This window comes from Stigmatopora argus, chromosome 12, assembly GCF_051989625.1.
Source record: "Stigmatopora argus isolate UIUO_Sarg chromosome 12, RoL_Sarg_1.0, whole genome shotgun sequence".
Lineage (NCBI taxonomy): Eukaryota > Metazoa > Chordata > Actinopteri > Syngnathiformes > Syngnathidae > Stigmatopora > Stigmatopora argus.
Genome location: NC_135398.1, coordinates 17,411,355 through 17,422,474, shown reverse-complemented (window position 1 = coordinate 17,422,474; position 11,120 = coordinate 17,411,355). Strand labels below are relative to the sequence as shown.

General features: G+C 47.1%; 1 long non-coding RNA gene across 1 annotated transcript; it reads left to right on the top strand.

The window, feature by feature from the left end:
* Positions 1–762: 762 nt before the first annotated feature.
* LOC144085806 (uncharacterized) lies at positions 763–8,343 on the top strand. Its single transcript, XR_013304279.1, has 2 exons — positions 763–819; positions 7,893–8,343. It is a non-coding gene; the product is annotated as an uncharacterized LOC144085806 (long non-coding RNA).
* Positions 8,344–11,120: the final 2,777 nt, after the last annotated feature.

Genomic DNA, 11,120 nt, shown 5'->3' with positions numbered 1-11,120 from the left:
CATAGCAAAACCCATTTCTGCCCTCAAGTTTGCTTCAGCACCCCCAAGGCCAATTATTGTAATGTCTTCACGGAAGGGGTCCAAAAAAATTAGCCGCTCGTGCGGTCTGCGCGCATACTGAATGCCTAAATCAGCCGCTACGCGGTCCACATGTTTTTTTGCATTCAAATCAGCAGCAAAGACAGCCGTGCTCCCCTGCAGCCAAAGCATTATTTGACCAGTTTAGAGTATGACAAAAAACGCAGGTTTGGCAACCCCGCTAAACATTTAATTGGTCGTTTTGTATTTCTTTTCGACTGTTAACCAAAACATTCCCGTTGACAGGATAAAACCAAGATAATCCGCAATAAGCCATTTCATTCCATTAAATTGACAGTACATTTAGGTACTATTAACAAAGTATGCCTAGGACTTGGAAATAACCATTTTAATTGCCATTTTACAACTTTCAGCATCACACAAAAAAATCCAATTGAATTCATTCCCAAAGAATGTGATCTCTGGTTTAAAATTAGCTCAACATCCTCATGTTCAAAATCCTCATTCAAATCATTTTGAGCAGGCCTGCCTTGTTTTTAGAGAGCTTTTTGTCCAGGCAATCAAGCGATATATGTAATATATATAAGTATAATTTGAATGAGCATGCAACACATTTGAATGAGCATGCAACATATTTTTTTTTTTTTTAGCTGCTCCTGATAAATGCTGCCCACCGCGTGGTCTTCAGCGAGGCCGCTGTTGGCCTTAAAACAAGCCGTCATCCTGATTTGATATTCTGCAGAAGGCTCACCATCCCTCTGCTTAGCTCTGCTGATCACGGTATAATTAACTTTTGTTTTAAACTTCCCCGTAACCCGATCAATCAGTTCATGCACTCTCAAATTCAAATTACGCCCGTCATGACACAACGGGCCACCATCAGCTTTTGGATTCGAACATCCAAATTTAGTAGGAGCCTGCTCCTTGCCCACATTAGTATTAGCAACTTCGATCATGGGATATTGTTCAATAAACACATCACTCATTGGCGGCGCCCCGGCCTGGGGAGATAGTGTTTTCTCCCCATGTCCCCCACGGGCCCTCCCGACCTGGTCATATTTGTCGGAGGGGGCCCTCCTTTTTAACAACAACACACTTCTTCCCCACCGGGCTAGCCGTCCTCTTTTCTGTGGAATAACACAGCCTCTGTGTTTCCAGTCCCACCGTTATCAACTGATTTAACCCATGTATCATAAACCAATAATAGGTATCATTATATCCCTCCTGCTCCATTTTGTTAAGATTTCCCCCATGCTTAGCACGTATTTTATCCTGCAGTATCAATATCTTATGCATATTAAGCTGGCCAGCAAATCCATATTTATTTATCCATAAGTTTAGGTGTTTAACCCTTGTAGCGCTTTGATTTTCAACAATCCAATCTTTACACGGCAGACGCATCTTTGGATCGTCAATAGCCGCCTTACTGTTTCCACTACCCATTTTTGGAGTGGATTTGTGTGCCCCCGTAGTACCTTTTTTTCTTTAACAACTACGCACACACAACCAATGTCGACCACCACATTTTTATAGACCCCACCGTGTCTACCTGCTAGTGACTAGTATCCGCAGGGTTTTAAAATCGCCATCCCCAGGATGCGAGCCTTACTTCTCAAAATAAGGCCTTCGCGTGTGATGCCCTTCGCGCATTTTGGATCCCGTCAACAATATGCAGCCATCACACGCGGACTCGGCAGAAATGTCGAAAGATGCTTACCAAGAGGATAGTCGTCAACCGATTAGAAAACAGGCGCTGCTGAGAAATAGTCCAGCCTGGAAAAGGGATTCTCGCCGTGCACGGTCACTCCAGATATTAAACCGCAGCGTCTGGATTCCCTATCGGTTTGTTGACCCCGGCTACTCGAAGGACCAAATGTTGGAATAATGATTCAAACCTTTTAAATCATTATTAGTAATATTTAATTAAAAAAGGAAAAACATCTTTCAACAAACTCTGCCTACAACTTGCAAGGAAAATGCCATGTGACGCCGTCTTAGTCCCCAGTGCATTCTGAATTGCAGTAACTGAATCATTGTATTTAATCGCGACACTCGAAAAACATGGTTATGTAATCAGTACAATAACACCCTCGCTGGTTAGAAAAACAACAGTGTGAGGAATGCTTTCAAGGTAAACAAAGCAGTATTATACTGTAAGCAAAGCCGTATTTTCAAACAATAATGCGATTATCGCCATCTGCTGCTGGAGTCCCGTCAAAACAGTCCCGTTGTGTTCTGCCGAAAAGCGTGTGTAAAAACAATGTGTCCTCGAGCTGTGGGGCCTTGAGGAGACGATGTGGAGGAAGAATGTCCATGGTTCCATGAATTGGTTTATAGCCTTATTACTTATTGAAAAATGCTTACAACACATATAGAATATTCCATAATAATTCTAACACTCACTCACCCCGACCTCCCTCCCTCACTCTTTTTTTCGCTCCGTCCCTCCCTCTGTCCCTCCCTCCGTCCCTACCTCACTAACTCACTCACCCACCCACTCACTTACTGACTGACTCACACACTCACTCAATCCCTCCCTCCCTGCCTTACTCAATCACTCACTAACTCCCTCCCTCCCTTACTCACTCACTCCTCCTTTACCCACTCCCTCCCTCGATACCTCTGTGAAATATAGAATGTATTTCTCACGAATTCATGTATATATATATATATATATATATATATATATATATATATATATATATATATATATATATATATATATATATATATATATATATATATATATATAATGTAGTCACTAGAATAGAATTTTACTGACACCTACAGGTCAAGGCCTGTCATCACTTTGAATAAAGCACACCTCTTTTGTATTCCCGCCTAAAGTTTGTCTCCGCCTACTTCTATTAAGTACCTTCCCCGATCGTTCGGATGGCATATCTGGATGGGAGACGTCTCCACAAGAACGTGGGTTCTGTCCACCCCCACCCGCCTACGAAGGGTGGGGGCCAAAGAAGAACAAAGAAAGCAGAGCGGGCAGCGGCCATTTTAAGAACCGTTCAGATGAGTCTCCCCCAGTTAACCTCCATCGGCTGGGAGTCAAAAACTACTACTTTGCTGCTTCCTCTGTATGAAGATTATTGTCGAGGCATCCAGCTTTGACAACCTCATTCCTTCCTTACCTCCCTCACCTCCCATACCTCCCTCCCTCCTACCTCCCTCACTCAGTCACTCACTCACTCCTTCCCCCCCTCTACTTCCCTCACCTCCCATACCTCCCTCGCTCACCTCCCATACCTCCCTCGCTCACCTCCCATACCTCCTTCCCTACCTCCCTCACTCAGTCACTCACTCACTCCTCCTTCCCTCCCTCACTTTCTACCTTGCTTGCTCACTCACTATCTCACCCCTCCCTCCCTCTCTCTCTCCATCCATTCATCCGTCTAAACCCACGCTCCCTCAGTCACTGACTAACTCCTCTTTCCCGCCCTTCCTTCCTACATCTAACCCTCACTCCCTTGCTCCCTCACCCAGTCACTCACTCACTAACTCACTCACACACTCCCGACTTCCCTTACCTCCCTTTCTCGCTCACTCACTCGCTCACTCCTTCACTCCCTCCTTCACTCACTCACTTACTCACTCACTCCTTACCTCACTTAAAGTGACTCACTCACTCACTTAAACTCCCTCCCCCGACTTCCCTCCCTCCCTCCCTTCCTCCCTCGCTCGCTCGCTCACTCACTCACTCAACTTACCTCCATCCCTCAATTTTTCACTCCCTCCATCCCTACCTCCATCCCTCACATCCTGCCTCACTCACTCACTCACCCACTCACTCATTGAATCACTCACTCACTCCACCCTCCCCCACTCCTACCCACCGAAACTATCTCACACACACACAGTAACTCCTTCTCTCACTCTTTTACTACTTGACTCACTCACTCACTCCCCACCTCACCCGCTCACTCATTCACTCACTCATTCACTCACTCACTAACTCACTCACTAACTCACTCACTAACTCACTCACTAACTCACTCACTAACTCACTCACATACTCAATTACTCACTCGTTCACTCCCTCCCTTACTCACTAACTCACTCAATCCCTCCCTTACTCACTCATTCGTTCACTCACTCCTCCTTTCCCCCTGCTATACCTCTAACCACACCTCCCTCGCTTGCTCACTCACTCACTCCTACCTAGCTCCCTCCCTCACTCACTCCCTTTCTCATCAAAACCCTCACTCACTCCTCCCTCCCTCCAAAACCTACATTCCTTCCTACCAAAACTACAGCCCAACGTCGCTCTCTCACTCACCCACTCACTCACTAAATCATGTAGTCCTACCTCGATTACCTCGCCCCCTCCCTCCCTCCCTCACTCACAAACTCACTCAATAACTCAATCACTGCTCCCTCATTCACTCACTCACTCCTTCCTCACTCTTTCGCTCACTCACACACACTCCTTCAACTAACTACTCCCTCCCTCCCTCCATTGCTAACTCACTCCTCCCTCACTCGCCTCCACACAAATGCACTCAATAACTCACTCACTCCGCCTTCATTCACTCACTCACTCCTTCCTCCCTCACTCACTCATTCACTCCTACAGAAACTACAGCCCAATCTCGCTCCCTCACTCACCAGCTCAATCACTCACTCAATCACTTACTCCTACCTCGCTTACCTCCCTCCCTTCCTCCCTCCCCCCTCCCTCACTCACTCACTCACAAACTCACTCAATAACTCACTCACTCACTCCTCCCTCATTCACTCACTCACTCCTCCCTCACTCACTCGCTCACTCACACACACACCCCTCCTTCAACTAACTACTCCGTCCCTCCCTCCCTACATTGCTCACTCACTCCTCCCTCCCTCACTTACTCACGCGTTCACTCACTCACTCTCTCACTTACTCACACACCCTCTCACAAACTTACTCAATAACTCACTCACTCACTCACTAGCTCCTCCCTCACTCGCTCACTCACACACTCCTCCTTCAAATAACTACTCCCTCCCCCCTCCCTCCATTGCTCACTCCCTCCTCCCTCCCTCACTCCCTTACTCACTCACTCACAAACTCACTCAATAACTCACTCACTCACTCTTCCATCATTCACCCACTCACGCACTCACTCACTCACTCCCTCCCTTACTCACTCGCTCACTCACTCAATAACTCACTCACTCCTCCCTCATTCACTCACTCACCCCTCACTCACTTGCTCACTCACACATACACTCCTCCTTCAAATAACTACTTCATCCCTCCCTCCCCCTCCCTACATTGCTTACTCACTCCGTGCTCCCTCACTTACTCACGCATTCACTCTCTCACTCAGTCACACACTCACTCACCCCGATCTCCCTCCCACACTCTTTCACTCCCTTCGTCCCTCCCTCCCTCCATCCCTCCCTCACTCTTTCACTCCCTACTTCACTCACTCATTCACTGACTCACTCCCTACCTCACTTAAACTCCCTCACTCAACTTTTGCCCCTTCCTATCTCCCTCCATCCATCCCTCCCTACCTCCCTCCATCCATCCCTCCCTCTCTCCCTCCCTCTCTCCCTCCCTCCCTCACTCACTCCCTCACTCAACTTCCCTCCGTCCCTCACACTTTCACTCTCTCCGTCCCTACCTCCATCCCTCACACCCTCACTCACTCCTTACCTCACTTAAACTCCCTCCCTCAACTTCCCTCCCTTCCTCGCTCACTCACTCACTAGCTCACTCAATTTACCTCCATCCCTCACTCTTTCACTCCCTCCGTCCCTACCTCCATCGCTCACATCCTGCCCCACTCACTCACTCATTGAATCACTCACTCACCTACCTCGCCCGCTCACTCACTCACTCCTCCTTTTCTCCCTCACTCCTTACCGCACTTAAACTCCCTCCCTCAACTTCCCTCCCTTCCTCCCTCCCTCCCTCACTCAACTTCCCTCCATCCCTCACTCTTTTACTCCCTCCGTCCCTACCTCCATCCCTCACACCCTCCCTCCCCCCCTCACTCACTCACTCACTCACTCATTTACTTATTGACTCTCTCCCTCACTCCCTCACTCCCTCACTCCCTCACTCCTTCACTCCTTCACTCCTTCACTCAGTCACTCAGTCACTATTTCAATCCCTCCTTAACTCACTGACTCTTTTACTCCCTCCTTCACTCACTCACTCACAAAGTCACTCCTTCTCTCACTCTTTTACTACTTGACTCACTCAATCATTCATTCACTCACTCACACACTCAATCCTCCCTCCCTCACTTCTTCACTCACTCACCCCTTCACTCACTCCATAACTCATTCACTTCCTACCTCACTTAAACTCCCTCGCTCAACTTCCGTCCCTTCCTCCCTCCATCGCTCAACTTCCGTCCCTTCCTCCCTCCCTCGCTCAACTTCCATCCCTTCCTCCCTCCCTCGCTCAACTTCTGTCCCTTTTTCCCTCCCTCCATCCCTCACTCACTCAATCACTCACTCATTCCCTCACTCACCCAATCACTCACTCACTCACTCCTCACACAATCACGCACTCACTCACTCAACTTCCCTCCATCCTTCACTCTTTCACTCCCTCCATCCCTACCTCAATCCCTCACACCCTCCTTCACTCACTCACTCTTTCACTCCCTCCTCCACTCACTCACTCTTTCACTCCCTACTTCACTCACTCACAAAGTCACTCCTTCTCTCACTCTTTTACTACTAGACTTACTCTATCATTCATTCCATTTATTCACTCACTCACTCACTCCTCCCTCACTCACTCGCTCACTCACACACACTCCTCGTTCAACTAACTACGCCCTCCCACCCTCCCTCCCTCAATTAATCACTCAAAAAGTCACACCTTCTATCGAGTGAGTGAGTTAGTGAGGGAGGGAAGGACGGAAGGAGGGACAGAGGGATTGATGGATGGAGGTAGGGACGGAGGGAGTGAAAGTGTGAGGGAGGAAGATCGGGGTGAGTAAGTGTGTGAGTGAGTGAATGAATGAATGAGTGAGTCAAGTAGTAATAGAGTGAGACTCACTCTCTCACTCACTCCCACACTCTTTCACTCCCTCCGTCCCTCCATCCCTCCTCACTCTTTCACTCCCTACGTCCCTCCCCCTCCCTCCGTCCATCTTTCCCTCCCTCACTAACTCACTCCCCCACCCACTAACTCACTTACTCACTCACTCACTCACTGACTCGCGCGCACACTCAATAAATCCCTCCCTTACTCACTTACTCACTCCCTCCCTCCCTTACTCACTCACTCGCTTACTCCCTCCCTCACTCACTCACTCACTCTTCTCTCCCTACCTCCCTACCTCTAAGCCTCCCTCACTAGCTTACTCACTCAGTCACTCACTCATCCCTTCCTCACTCCTCCTTCCCTCACTCACTCCATTGCCCCCTTAATCCTTCACTCACTCTATTGCTCCTATACTCCACTTACTCACTCACTCACTTCTTCACTCACATACTCCACTCTTTTATTCACTCACGCACTCCTTCACTCCCTGCTTTACTCACTCACTCCTACCCTCCCTCGCCCGCTCACTCATTCATTCACTCACTCACTCACTAGCTCACTTACTCACTCACTCCTCTTTCCTGCCCTCCCTCCCCTACCTCTAAATCTCCCTTACTCACTCACCCACCCACTCACTCACTCACGCTCTCACTTACTCACTCACCCACCCACTCACTCTCTCACTTACTCACTTACTCACTCACTAACTCACTCACTGACTCACTCACTCACGCACTCTCTCTCTCACTCTCTCACTCAATCACTCAATCACTCACTGTTACGGCTGTCAGCCTGGGTATACATTATTTTGTAGAATGTGTTGTTTTGGGTGTTTGTTTGTTTTCTGCAGGTGCTTAAAGCTGTAGCTCCACCCCTGTGGCAAAGCCCTTCCCAGGCCAACACAGCTGTGACGACTTCCCACTCATCCCTCCTCCAATCGAGATCCAGATCCTGCCCTTATTTAAACTCTCCTATTTTTCAGTTCTGGTCTCGACTGTCTGGCATGCAGGTGCTAAGGCAGTGGAGTCCTTACTTTCTTTAGAAGGCACCAATTGTCTAGAAGTTTTGTTTGCCCCAGCTTTACCTGATTTGCAAGTATGCTCTTCATTGTTATATTGAGTATTTATGTTGATAAAGTTAATTATTTTGGGCTGCACTCATTTGAACACCTGTCTGGGAGGGTGGTTTTTTAACTTTTTTATTTAAGGGTGCCACTTTAGTATCTTTTGCTTCCCCTATATTCTCCCGTGGCCCAGATTTTCTGTGGACTTTGTTGTTAATAAATTATCATTTAACATTAATTGCCTGGTGTGTCTGTCTCCTCATTGGCCGGGTTTTTCTGCTGTGGTAGTTGTGACTCCCTGATACCTCTTACCACCAGGAGGAGTCGTAACTCTCACTCATTCACTCACTCAACTTCCCTCCATACCACATTCTTTAACTCCCTCTGTCCCTCCCTCCCTCACTCTCACTGACTCACTCACCAACACCCTCAGTCACTCAGTCAATCACTCACCCCGACTTCCCTCAATCCCTACCTCACTACCTGTAAGCCTCGCTCCCTCGCTCCCTCATTCACTCATTCACTCATTCACTCACTCAGTCACTCAGTGAATCCTTTACTCCCTCCTTCACTCACTCACTCACACACTCACTCACTCATGAACTCACTCAATCCTCTTTCACGCCCTCCGACCCTCCCTCCCTCACTCACTCACTCCCTTACTAACTCACTCACTCACTTACTGCTGACCTGCCTTTCCTCCCTACCTCCCTCCCTACCTCTATCCCTCACTCACTCACTCACTAAATCACTTACTCTCTCACTGACTCACTCACACAATCACTCCTCTAACCCTCCCTAGCTCCCTTCCTCTAACACTCCCCTGCCTTGCTTGCTCGCTCATACACACTCAATCACTCACTTACTCACTCACTCTATCAATCACTCACTCCTCCTTCCCTCCACCCCTTATATAAAACGGTGTTTCGTTTCGGTTGAGCTCGATGTAGCACATGAATTCCATGTTCGCCGTCATTCCCAGTGGAAGACTCAACTGTGGTCCGAGCTTTCAGGAAGGCAGAAATTACTGACTCGATTAATGACAACTTGAGATGGAGACGTGCGCGTTGGATGCCGCATTCGCCCACCTGTTCAACATGATTTATTATGCTATTGCTGGGTCACGAAAATACTAATAAAGTAACCTCGGAGAAAAAAAAACTGTTGTTTATTCATGTTGGGAGTGAATGGAGTTGTCAGAAAGCTGATTTTTAATCTATTAATAAAGTTTAGCTGACCTATCTGACTGTTTTGTTGACATTCGCTTTAGCGCAGCACCATCTAGTGGATGCATAACATAACCCCAGCCTCTACTGTAGACCCGTATAATGCGGTGCGGTAGACCAGTGTAATGCGGAGCGGTGTGCCTTATATATGGGAAAAAATTAAATGTGTCATTCATTGAGGGTGCGCTTTATAATGCCTCACAGTGGGAGACCCTGGTTCAAGTCCAGGTCGTTCCACCTGTGTGGAGTTTGCATGTTCTCCCCTGCGTGGGTTTCCTCCGGGTACTCTGGTTTCCTTCCACATTCCAAAAACATGCATGGCCAGCTGATTGGACACTCTCAATTGCCTCTAGGTTTGGGTGTGAGTGTGCATGGGCGTCCTTCTCCTAGTGCCCTGCGATCGGCTAGCCCCCGATTCAGGGTGTTCCCCGCCTCTGGCCCGGAATTAGCTTGGATAGGCGCCAGCACCCCCTGCGACCCTAATGGGGATAAAGTTGTTCAGAAATTGAATGAATGAATAAATGGATGAACGAACGAGCGAGCGCACGAACGATCGAGTGAGCGAATGAGCGAACTAGCGAACAATGTAAAATTTTCTGAAAAAGCCAGTTAAAATATTTTGAACATGGCAATTTGGAGATTTCCAGGGCAAATTGTCTTCCAAACATGATAAAAATAAATCAAAGTTTATAAAAATATTGTAAACAACAAACTCAACAAGCAATTGACATCCATTTAAATTAGCAGAAAGATCAGAACATTCATGCAGTTTTTCAAACATCCAGTAGATAGAGGTATGAAGAGGTGCAATGTTGGCATTTGGTAAAGCTGCAGCAATAACTCCACTCTATTGTTTCCAGTCTTGATACACCTCTAGCTTCCACACACTGTATGCCTTCCAGTCTAAATTTCCCCTCTTGGACTTCAAAGGGAAGGAAGGAGTCAGGTGAATTTATTCATCCCCAAATGTCATGCAGACGTGTTATTGCCTCTTGGAAATTCATTCATTCTTCTTCCATGCCCCCGATCCTCGAAAGAGTTGTGGGGGTTTCTGGAACCTAACCCAGCTGTCTTTGGGCGAAAGGCAGACTATGCCCTAGACTGGTCACCAGCCAGTCGTACGGCACACCTCTTGGAAAGTATAACCATATCTACAAACGTACCTTTTGTAAAAAGATGATCTGAATATGAATTATGCAAATTGAAGAAGCCGTCATTAAAGATTTAGATACATTCATAAGCAAACACCTTGAAAACAATTTGCAAAAATGACACTGCCAGCTCATGCAATAGGTTTGTACTAAGCTCTGGAACTCAGCACAGCAAACTATGGCAATTTATTTTTTATATGCATTTTGCTAGAAAACATTTCAATCTAATCTGAAAGAGCCACTCTATAATCTTTTTTGTTTTGTGTTTCTGAAGCTGCATTGATTCTTGAGTGTGTTTATTTTTTTTAGCCTGGAGCCACATAACTAATTAGTCCCTAGCTTGAGGCCATTTGAAAAATCCCACCGATTAAAAACAATACTTTGTGTTGCATATACCCTTCTCAGAACCAGGTCAAACAAAACATGTTCATGACACACACATATACCCATCTGATGAGAAAAGCTACTTATTGTTTAGGATGGAAGACATGTGGGCGACTGTGAGTAGAGCTTGTGCATGCATGTCAAATGTGTGTTTGAGAGCTGTCAGTTATTAAGGCCAACTTTAATATTTCAACTCTCTGTCACCAGCAGAGGTGCCAACCTCCGTCAACCCCATTTCAGGAGTACCCTTGTCC